General features: G+C 42.0%; 1 long non-coding RNA gene across 1 annotated transcript; it reads left to right on the forward strand.

Moving 5' to 3' along the window:
• The first annotated feature begins 843 nt into the window (after nucleotides 1-843).
• LOC138912405 (uncharacterized) lies at nucleotides 844-1,991 on the forward strand. Its single transcript, XR_011417942.1, has 3 exons — nucleotides 844-993; nucleotides 1,068-1,374; nucleotides 1,977-1,991. It is a non-coding gene; the product is annotated as an uncharacterized lncRNA (long non-coding RNA).
• Nucleotides 1,992-12,154: the final 10,163 nt, after the last annotated feature.

The following is a 12,154-nucleotide window of genomic DNA, read 5'->3' on the forward strand; positions in this document are numbered from 1 at the left end:
TAAGAATTGGTTGCTCTTAAAATTTCAATCGTTACATATACAACTTAGGCCCTTGGGAGCTTTCAGAAAAATTTCAAAGATGTGTAAAAATACCTTTTTTTCTTGTTGGCTAAAATTATATTTCGAAAAATATACTTTAAAAATCTGTAGTGGGAGAACCATTCATCACAGATCACTCTTTCCTTTTGATTTGTATAGAGAATTCAATTGTTTTTAAAGTTGCATTTCAACATTTTGGAAAATCTTAAAAAAAAAAAAAACATTTTGGCAGACTTTTTGTTCTAGGCGCCCCACTGTGGGGCGTGGTCAGCTTTGAAAATTGCCAGGAGACGAATGCCTGTGCTGTGACCAAACGACTGTTGCTGCCGCCTCGTTATTCAGCGTTATAAATTTGTTAACCACAACAACCATTTGGTGTAATTATATTGCAATCCTCCCCTAAAAGTCGATTGCAATCCGAACGGAAAGAGGTATATTAGGACCTCGTTAAAGCCGGGCTATTGATTAAAATTACATGCCGAACGCAAATGGAGTTTTATTTGCTAAGAGGGGGATAATTACTTAAGTGGATTAATGTATAGGTATTACCATACCTAAGCAAATAGATTGTGATCATAGGTAATATTATTTAAGTTTTAAGCCTAGGTATCTGTGGTAAAATCGTTTTACAAACCTGTTCCTAAGTTCTGCTTTATTTCCTGTTAAGTATCGCCCATTCGATCCCTTTCCACTTAACACCCTACTTTCTCTGTTGCATTCGTATTATTTCGTTCTGCTGCCAACCCAGCCAGACTGTTGTTTTATTGCATGTTCTATACATATACATATTGGAATATTATTTGTACTATTATTGCTGCTGGTGTGGCTGGCTGTGCTGAACACTTCTGTTTGTTCTTTGTTATTTATGTTCGGCATTAACTTACTGACTCCTTTATCCTGAAGCCTTCCCAAACCCCAGACTGATGGGCCAACTGGCATTGTCTGCCGAAAGCCGTACGTAGAGCATTTTAATTAACCAGGCAGAGCCACATTTACATTCGGCTGTGTTTTTTACGGCCCGCTGGAAGGCCCGGCAATTATGGTCCAACCCCGGGATAACCGAATGCTCGACCAAAACCAAAAATACGTATACCAATCCAAACAGAACTGAACCGCAACTGCAGTGAGGCATAGAGCTCGGAAACTAACAATGGTCCTGACCACCTGCAATGTATCCGAAATTTGAGCTACAATGTTGTTAATTAACTCGGAAAGAGCTGCAAGTGATTCAAGTACATGGCATATGCAACAATGCAAGTGTGACCAACGAACTAGGCGGAAAAATTCGTTATTTTCGGTGATTTAATAAACTGTATGAAATATGAATTGACTGAGGTATTTTATATTTTTCATTAGTGGAAGCTATCGTTATTTATCACCTATGATTTTCATTGTTCTCTTTGTTAATATATATTGGTTGCATTTATACATATATACTCCACAAAAAGTTATTTTGTTCTTCCCTTAGTTCTTTTTTTTCTTCTTGGCCTTTGACTTATTTTAAGCAATTTATGCATAATTTAATTTATTAAAGCACACTTTCCCATTGTTCAGCCACTCGCGCAGAGCACTCAGTTTTCAGCTGTGTGGGTAATCCGAGCCGACCAACAACAACGGCGGTTAACTGGAGGCATCAAGTTATAGTGTGTAAGACACTGAAAAAAATATCACTTTTATTGTAGTGCATTGATCGATGGATTAATGGATCAATAAAATAAAAAAATTCGTTATAAATTTATATTATGCACATATTTTTTTTAAATATTTGTGTCAGAATTCAGATTTTATAAACATGCAAAGAAGGAGAACTGGGAAAATAATTGCTTTATTCTAAAATGTAAAATAAATAATCTATACTAGAGATCTAACGACACTGAAATATCATTTAATAGATCATATTAAAATACTTATATTTCTCTATGTGTCGTCCTCACAAGGCAGTCATCAGGACATCGCTGGGGCTGCGGCTCATCAGGACTCAAGGCTCTACTGGCAGCCAGTCGGGCTGTCTGGCACGTAGAGCGCAACAAAAAGCCGGAGTCCAAAATTGACAGCAACAGGAGCCGTGCTGCCGGCGAGTTTTCAAGTGCCCAACCGTCTGGCAGAATTTGCATCCCACGTAGCCTCCATTCTACAGCCACGGCAGGAATCCACTCCCTTTTGGCCCGGCCACCCCAGCAGTGCAAACATTTTGGCTGTGTACGTGCCATGTCGCTAAAAATCATGGCCCGCATTTCTTGCTCACCGATCGCCCTTCGTCGGTCGTCCTGTTTTTGGTTTTTTTCAAAATAAACATCGGCAACACCAACAGGGGCCTGTGCATATTTATTTGTTTATTGCAGGGGAGGCGAGCTTGAACCCCTGGCTTCGAACCGAGCTGTTGATGATTTCTGCTTTGCTGTGCGTTTTTACGCGTTTGCTGATTTATATCAACAGCTATTTAATGTCAATATAAAACGTTGTATAAACCGTCGAGTGGGCGGTTGGGCGGTGGGCGAACGTAAATCAGTTCCCTACACTTGCGGGCTCGCTGCATTGTGCCAGTGTTGGGAAAAACGATTGAAATGTGGCAACACATTGGTTTGCTTTCAGTGTTTCGCCATTCAGAGCTTTCGGTTTCCCAGGTGAATCAGGCAGCGATTGAAGTGATTCCAATTGAGTGTGGTTAGATTTTTCTCTAGCACATTTTCACCGTTCCGGGTAAACAGAAGTGCTCTTAATGCAAATCAGTGATTGATAACATTGAATTTTTAATTGAAAAGTAAGCGTTTCCCAGCACATGATGTATTACAATTTTATGTAATTTTTAATAGAACCAAAGTGGTTGTTAATAAGGTTATAAATGTTCGGGGTTTGTATAAAATTTCATGTAACAATTCTTTTCACCTTCAATACTGTTTTTGCAGCCCTGATTAACTGTTTATTATGACAAAAAATTTAATTTGATACACATTTTTGGAGTACGGGTGCTTTCACCGTGTGGGCAGCTGGCCAAGAGACTCCCTTCGTGGTCAGACAACATACACACATGGCCATACACACACCCATTCCGGGACAATCCCGATTTCCATTACCATCTCCGAAATGAGTGGCTGGTTGGCTGGCATTGTCAGGCATTGTCTAGACTTGATTCGAGTGCTGGCGTTGATTTATAATTATTGTTTGAGCGTCGAGTGTGCTGGCAGGACCATCTGCCACACCTACTAGACGACGTGCCACCTCCCATTTTGAATTCGCCCCCTTCCATTTCGCCGTCCTTGCCATTCCTCGCACGCTGACTAATAACCAAATTTCATTTCCTCAATTTTTGATTTCCTGCACTCTGCGGTTATGGCAAGGACGAGGACGAGGACTAGGACCACGAGCAAACAGCAGCATATTTTATTATTTTAACACGCGCCAGCATCAGCACATAGAATGCTAAATTTTTGGCACGCACAGACATCCCATCGCCCATCGAAATTCCCCCAACTGCCCGCCAAAGGAGCAAAGGGTTAACAGCTGCAGCCACGCCCCTTTTCGGTCGCAGGAGGCAGTTAGTCCTGCCATTTGTATGAGTTTGTCAAACCGAAAATATTTTTTTGGGGTTTTTCTTTTTATTATATGTATGTTTGCCCCAGCCATTGTTTGTTGCCAGAAATCATATTCATAAATAAAATTTGCATTTGGCATTCGGGATGCGCGCATGTGTTGCCAAGCGGCAGGACCAGAGGACTACGACTAGGACAAGGACCAGGACCTGCCACTGGCTAAGAATACTCGGAATTGAATCGAGAACGAGCAAGGACAACTGCTGCGTTGATTCCCAGTGTTTGGGGCTGTGTGTGTGTGTGCTAACTGCCCAACATTATGGGACAATGGAATGTCCTTTTTAGTTACGTGCCAGGCTAATATATATAAATATGGTTTGCCCGCTCTGACCTGACCTTTCATAATGCTGTCAATTTGTTCGCCTGCCTGCACACAATGCTTACGTAAGACCACATGCATACAAACATATTCTTCCACTGCGAATATTCGATAAAAAACGAAGTTCAAACACTCTATATTATGCATACAGACCCTAAATTTGTTTATTAAATCCTTAGATTGAACACTCACATTGGGCCAATCAAATGTTTATGTATTCATTCATTTTCAAATTTCCATTTCGAATTCTTCTCCTATTCCAAGTGGGCCACCTTTTTATGTAGGGCATCAAATACAACGACCTTTTTATACATTCCCAATAATAATGACAGAATTATGAATATTTTATAGACATAATAATGGTTGTCCTTGTGCATGTCTTGTCGTTGAATTGGATGAAAAATAATAATGATATAAATTTGAGAATTCCTTCTGGCGGCTGCTGCCAGTTCCAGTAACAAGCAACGGGAATAAGAGCAACAGCAAAAGCCAAGACCAAGTTCGACAGCATCAACCGAATCGAAATCAGTTATTTCAGAGGTGAGCAACCATAAGACCATCGCCAGCAGCTGTCAGTGCCTGTCATAGGCACCCACAAAATCCCCACAGCCCCCAATACAGCTGAGCTATTCATGTGCAACAGAGTTGATATGAAAACTAAAACATTCAACAGCAAACTAAACAAAAACTATGCAGGCGAAACTGTCGTAGAAAGATTTGAGCCAAGTATGTAAGTCCTTTCGAGCTGAACACACAAAATTCGCAGCGACAAACAGAACAGTGGAATGTATGGTAATGGCATTAGAATATTGTCCCTTAGTGGAACTTCGAAAAATTTGGGATAATTTAGTAAATCAAATTAGGTTTAAATAGTTTCAATGGGTAATAATTAAAATAATCCTATAAAAGAGGCTCACAGTAAACCTGACTGACTGAATGTAACATTTTGGCGCCCAACGAGGGACATGTGATATTGCACGAGTTGGCGCCCAACGTGGGGCATAAAATATTTGTTCAAATATTTACAGTTTTGAGTAGCAGTTAAAATTTGTTCATAAATATTATAAAAGTTTCTAATCAGTTCGACAACAATGATTATCGCTTCCTCTTTGAACTATTTCTAAGAGCATATCCCTGGAAATGATAACCACTTGAGACCCACTGTACTCGATGCTATTTAGAAGAAGCACAACCAGCGGAAACGGAAGCGCGCGGCAGGCAACTCGAAGAACATATCAAAAGTTGTAGCGCGACTTTAATTAAACTTTGCAGCGAGCTGAGAGCTCAACTGGTGCGGGGTGGAGACCAGGACTTTTGGCAGTTCTGGCATACGCATACACATACCACACTCGCATTCACATCCACATCCCCGACTACACTCGCACATCGCCAGGAGCTGGCGGAGCACAATGGCTCTGTCTAGGATGAGGGTAACAATGGCTCAGAAACTAGGGGAAATGGGGAAGCGGCGAAACGGAGGCGGCAGCGGGAACCGAACAGGACCCAGAAGTTGGCGAAGGAACAGGACTTGCACACCAGGTGCCACACAATGTCATCGTCGGCATTGTTGTTCTTGCTGTAGTTGTCTGATTTGAAACAAACTGTTGATGGCTTGTGGCAGGCTGAGGCCGCAGGACGGGGAGCAGGAGGCAAAGGGCAAGAGGACTGGGTCTGTATTAGGGCGACACCCGAGACAGTTAAGGATTAAATAGTAAAATACCACAAATTGCTGAAAATGCCGCAAAGTTTGCTAAAATGTAGTGCCTCCGCCGTTGCTCATCCCTCCCCTCTCCCCCACGTTTTCTTGCCGGGCATGCTAAACGTTTCCACTCCTTCGCCGTTGGATGTTGATGGCAGATGAAGTTTCGCCAGGGGTTGTTCATGCAACAATGTCGCAAGTGCATAAAAAGAATACAAAAGCATAGAATTAGTTGCAATGTGTGCTGCAACTTTTTCGCCTTTATTGTTTCTTTTTTTCTTTGGCTAATGCATGGGGTAGCAGCTGTCAAAGTATACAGTTCTTCCATCCAAGAGCATGCAATATCAGACAGAGAAACACATTTATAATAATGCCTTTTCATTCAGAAGCAAAGTTCGTCTTAACAAATTCAAGTAATACATTTTTTCAAAGGTATTAAAAATTTATAATCCATTTGGCTCTCATAATTGTTCAGTTTAAAATGATATTTTATCTTCTTATGCTCTTTCTTGTCTCGATTTTCTGGGAAGCATTCGCTCGGCTAAGGAGCTGTAAGCCTCAAAATATGGCGAAACCGGCAAGAACTTAAATGAAAATTGTTGCCAAAGAAATTCCCGTTCTCGGTATCTGTTGCCGCTTAGTCTAAGCCACATTGGCATCTGTTCGGGACGGACGAGTTTGACGAGCTGCATCGGATCGGCGCTCGTCGTCGTCTTGGTCTGGGCTTTGGCTTTGGTCTCGCTCTCAAGAAGCCTGGCAGCACCTCATTGCGTGCTAAATGGTTTCACGCCGCAAAATTGCACCCAGACATAGACAAACTCTCGTTCCCACACTAACACCAGCACCCACCCACGGAGGCAGGAAGACAAACTGCTGCCTTAGTTTAGTTTTGGGAGGACGAAAGGCGAGGGAAGGTGGTGTGGTCGGGATTTCTTAGCGCTTGGCTGCTTTTTTGTATTTCTGTATAAGCAAACATTTGCTTAAGAGTCCCAGGGAGCTGATAAGGAACTAGGAAGGCTTTAAGGAATAAAATAAGATCCCTGGTTACACATTTTCTAGCATCTGGTGGTCTAACTTCCATTTATAATTTAATTAAACATTTGGATTTGACTCTGTTTTCTAAATTACTTCAACTAATAGACCAAATTAGAATCCAATTAGCAAGTGTTTGAGTCCCGAGCACTTAATTAACTTGGCAGCAATGCAGTGCACTTTGTATACGGGGTCTTGGGATGACATTTTTGGTTTCTACTGTTTAAAAATGGAACTGGTTCAACTTGAATTCCCAGTAATTGATAGCTCCCCCCCGCCGGAGGAGCAGCATCCATTGAATATTCACGAGCCGTTACGCACGGCAGGTGACCCAAATAGAGTGCACGGTTCTGAGGCCACCCACCAGGTCCTTCGGCTCCTCCGAATCTGGGATCCCTGTATCCGTATCCCCGGATCAAACCATCACATTTGCATGCAACATTTAACCGAAGCGCTGAGTACGAAAAGCTTTTGGGCAACGGCAAAGGCAACGACAACGGCAATTAATTATGCCATTCTTTTGGCAAGATTTGTGTATCTGCGAGCACCTCTATGGGGACGAATTCGGGCGCCAGTCGAGCATGTGAAACTAGCCAAAAACTCATTAAGATCTTACGCTCGGCTCGGTTGCGCCCTCAAGTAGGCAACATACACCAACCGAAACTGCAACTGAAACATTTTCGCTCTCCACTCTTTGCCCATGCAAAAACGCAGCTCAGAAAGAAAACTTCATTTTAATTGTTTTCGAGCTGAGCCACTTGACTTGTACGTTGTAACCCTCCTTTTAATAAATAAAATTTGCGAGAGCTCAGCTCAGTGTGACGCAGTGCTGTGCACTGCAACAAAGTCAACGGCAGAGTTTAATGGAGTGCATGCTCGGTCTGGAGAGTTCGGGGGGGTATTTTTTGCCAGTGGGCGGGGGGTTTGCTGCGAAATGGCGGCCCAGGATCAAGTTGCCAGTGAGCGAAAGCGAGCGAGTGCAGCGAGCCCGGGGAAAAAGGGTCTGGGGCCCAACAAAAACTAAAAGGGAAACAAAAACAATAGCAAAGATTGAGAAAATATCATAATTGGCAGGCCGAACTCTGGCTGCTCTGTGGAAATCAAATGAAAGTTTGCAATAGCGAGCATAGGTTTCCCTTTTCGCAATAATAAAATTTAAAATGTAATATTGAACAGGATCAAATCGACATGCGCATGGTGAATTTCTGGTATTGATAAAGGAGTTGCAGTATCAGGACTGCTAAGTTACATATATCAAAAGCAAACCCCTAATTGATTAACAGTATCTTGACCGGGAATTCATGAATCCTGAAGTGGCAGGGTATCCGCAACAATGTTCTCGTATTGCCGACTTGGCCCGGCATCGTTATTTTACGCTTAGCGTGGCGCGAGCGCATAAATTTTTGAAATTAAAAGCGGCAAAGAAAACATGAACTCAGGCAGGCATGGCCTGTCCTTGTTGTTGTCGCGCTTTGTTGCGCTGCCAGGGGAGTGGGGCAGAGGGGGGATCGGGGGGCTACAGGGGAGCAGGAGTCAGGCAAACACTCCAAGTCTCGCTTCCGGCTGCCATGGCGTATACTTGATGCGACTGTTGCTCCTGTTTTGGGCTTGCGTCGCGTTCGTTGCACTCAATTCTGAAGCGTTAAGTTGCGCATAAATTTAAATGCATACGGCTTGCAGGGGGGCAGGGTGGTCAGGGGAAATCCCCTCTGCATAACAATGTGAGCTTAGGTCCTGTGATTGGTCCTGTGATTCCTGCTGCCTCTCGCATTCCTCTTCCAGCAATTAATACCCGCTCCTGTTGTTCTTGTAGATTTTGCAGAGCCATTTTGATTTAGTAAACAAATTCCAAGTAGACCATAAACAACTTTTAGCAGGCCCATAAACATAGAAACTCACTTAGAGATTTCATTTGAAATTTAAATTTCTGTTTTCGGACACAGCCTTCTTGTTTACTTTCCCAGCACAGACATCAAGGTCTCGTAAGACTCGTAAGCCCGGTGCGATCTTACCATGACAATGTATCTGATTTGGCGACTGGCTAATCATCTTTTGTTGTGCCCCAATAAACTCTAATCAGACGCCAATAAAGCAACGCTCTATGTTTAAATGGCATTCGAAATGGCAGCGAACAGCACTTAATGTGAGTTTATTTCGCCACTTAAAACGAAATCTAAATTCATTTAATATACCTCATTAAGTGTGTGTGTGTTTCCGAGAGCGAGTGTGTGTATAGTGACTGTATATCGCATTCGTGTGGCATGACCCACGGCTTTATCTGCTGCTAATATGTGTTTCAAACTATTGTGGCGAGGGAACTTTTCGGTACGCTAAATATGAGAATATTTTAGAGAGTTGCAGGAGACAAACATTTTTGTGCAGCTATGCAAAAATGTTTGTAGTTAATTGCGCATAATTTATATGCTGCACGCCGCATAATTTATTACTGCAGCTTATTAGCTTTGGCCGAGAACGGTCGAGTCACTTAAATGTGAAATAAAATAAATGACAATAAATATTATTGCCGGAGTTGTTGCTCAGCATTTGTGGAATGTGGCCGTAGCCAAAAATTTGCTGACGCTTGCACTTTCTTCTGGTCTGTTGAAAATTGAATGGATTTATGGGATGACACACGGACTGACTCCCATGTCCATTTCCCCTTTCATTCCCGCAACCCACAGCCCAACTCCGAAACTCCTATGGCAACTTGATTAAAATCCAAATCAGCAGACAACAAAATCCAGAGCTGGCTTTTGTCTTTTTGGTAAAATATGCTTTGGCCTGGCCAATTTGCTGGTCAAAATAGTTGTACTCAACAATGGGCAGTAGAAGTGATTGAGAAGTGGCTTTTACTTTTAAAGTATTTGAGTATGCGTGGTCTAACACATTGGGTTTTACATTTAATCTGCAATAGAACATTGCAATATTAAGTATGCTAGCTTAGTGAGAATTATATTACAGCTGAATATCTAATCGTATTGAAATTCTTTTGTTTTATCAGATTAATGATGTTTTACATTTTTGAATGAAATGAAATGCAAGCACTCGCTTTTCTGCTTGCATATTTTCATCTCCCTCGCAATTCCATTAGCTGAGTAACGGGTCGAGGTACTTGACCCTAGCGTTCTCTCATGTATAAAATTTAATCATCAAAACTATCTATTCTAAATCGAAATCTTTCTTAGCTTCGCAAGACATAAAGTTCTTGGCACCACAAATGATAAATTCACGATTTTATTAATGGAATTTTCGGTAAACCAATTCCAATCCCCAACCCAATGGAACCCTGGTTGCGGTAATGATCCTGAAAGTGAACCAGTGCCCGGCCTGCACTTATTTTTCTGATGCTGCCCTTCTGTTGCTGTTGCTGCTGCTGATTCTGGTGTAGTTCCGCTGGGCCAGTCGTTGAGTTGTGGTTTATGCCCACGGAGATATGGCACAACCATATGGGGCATAAATATGTGGGGAGTGTGTGTCTCTGGTCCTGATTCCGAATCCTATGCTGCCGGGGCTCCTCCTTTCGCTCCTGTTCCTCTTGTTGCTGCAAAGCTCTGATTCTGATGCCATGGGGTCAGTTGCTTCCGGTGTTTTTGCTTTCTGTGTGCAGGACAGTGTGTGAGCGAGTGTAGCAATAAAACACATGAATGAGGCGACTGCTGGCTGTCGGAATGCTGGGGGGACTATGCCACTGACACTGGCAACGACTGCAGCCACCGACAGCTACCAATATTAGCAATGAGCAGAAATGACAACAATGGTCCAAATGCTCGCAGTGCAATGCCAACGGCAATCACATACACTGTGGAATCACACATCCACATTAATATTTAAACTTCACATCTTATTTGGTAATTTGTTAATTCTTTATTTGTAATTAATTATTAAATTTTAAATGCAGTGAATAGTTTCGGTGAAATTCCCAAGTTGAAAGGAAAGCAATAAGTCCTTTGAAAATTGAAACGTAGTGACGAAGCGCTCCAGGAAGCTCAAAATGGAAAATGAGCTGTGATGCTGAAATGAAAACATTTTAGAAAGCGTATTTATTTAGTTGTTTGAATAATCATTTTTGCTCACAAAATTTAGTATCAGAACTTTTGTGCTTTAATGGTGCGATCGTCACGATATACTACCTCGTTAAGAGGGGTTTTTGGTTGATTAGTTATTAGATAAACAAACTAATAAATTTATATTAAATTATATTTTATGGAACAATTATTCAAAACAATAAAATTAAATGGGTTAAGAAACCAAAAAAGTAACTGAAATTTTCCCAGTGCACAATTGCGTCCACATACTGTAGTAATGCGGTGGCCAATCGAATCCTTTGCGTGGCACATTCGTTGGTGCGATCTACAATAAAAATCAGTTCCAAGTATAATGAGCACCACTCCCCCCGGCAGCCCACCCTCGATATCTGACCACCAGTTGGCCAGTTTGCAGTCCAACTGAACTGAACTAGTGCGGCGTAATGAGCAGATGCTCTGACAGTTGGCTGCTGTGGGGCATAAACTTTTGGCAGCCACTATGCGTGATTTATGGCTGGGCACACAACATTGAGCATTATAGATGGACTTTTTTGCACAGTTAACAAACAGTTTGAACTACAGATTGGGGCAATGCATAAGTCAAACGAAATACAAAGCAAGTTCCTGATTTACAACACTGGCTTCGGTTACCATCGTAGCATTTAATAATTAGCTGGGCCCCAATAAAAGCGTAAATTCCTTTTGTCTAAGTGCCACAAAAACGTTGCGCTTTAAGTTTCGCGGAATGGGGAAACTTTAATTGAAATGTGAAAGTAAAGTCGCAGCTTTTTTAATCCGTCGCCTGGCAACTTTACCCCTTCACGGAATTTCTTGGCTTATTAATAGACAGGCCGCATTTTCCGTCCTTGAACTTAGCCAGTTGCCATGAATCCGGATCCGCCATTCATTTTTTCCTCCGAAACCAGACAGTTGGTGGCGAAAAGTTCGCACAATGGCCACCGAGACGCACTGTAGCGCATAATTAGCTCGATGAATAAAAACCAAAAAGAAAACAAATGACATGGTAAAGGAATGGAACGGAGAAAACCTTTAGCCAAACAAAAAATAAACTTTTGCTTCAATGGTAGGGCTCTTGAAATCTTTCCGCAAATTTTCTTGTTTTGCCGAATTGAAGCTTTGCTTTCGAAATTAATTTCCCCACCAAACTAAACAAAGTTGCCCGTACCGAATTAATGCAGATACAAATTTCCATCAGCCAGGGACAAATTGATTTGCATAATGCCAAGTTGCTTAAAATCCTAGCTGGCGTATAAAATTACTTTGTCCTCCCGTCGTTGGAGTGTCGAAATTCGTTGTCTACACGGTGATTTCCAGGCAGGTCACACAACATTTTTAATGACGTGATTTTTTTCGCTGTAATTGAATTAGAAACTAAGGCAGGGATCGTTCATGTATTTTTCGCCGAAAGTAGCTCCAGCGATATTGGAGC

This window comes from Drosophila takahashii, chromosome 2R, assembly GCF_030179915.1.
Source record: "Drosophila takahashii strain IR98-3 E-12201 chromosome 2R, DtakHiC1v2, whole genome shotgun sequence".
Classification (NCBI taxonomy): Eukaryota; Metazoa; Arthropoda; class Insecta; order Diptera; family Drosophilidae; genus Drosophila; species Drosophila takahashii.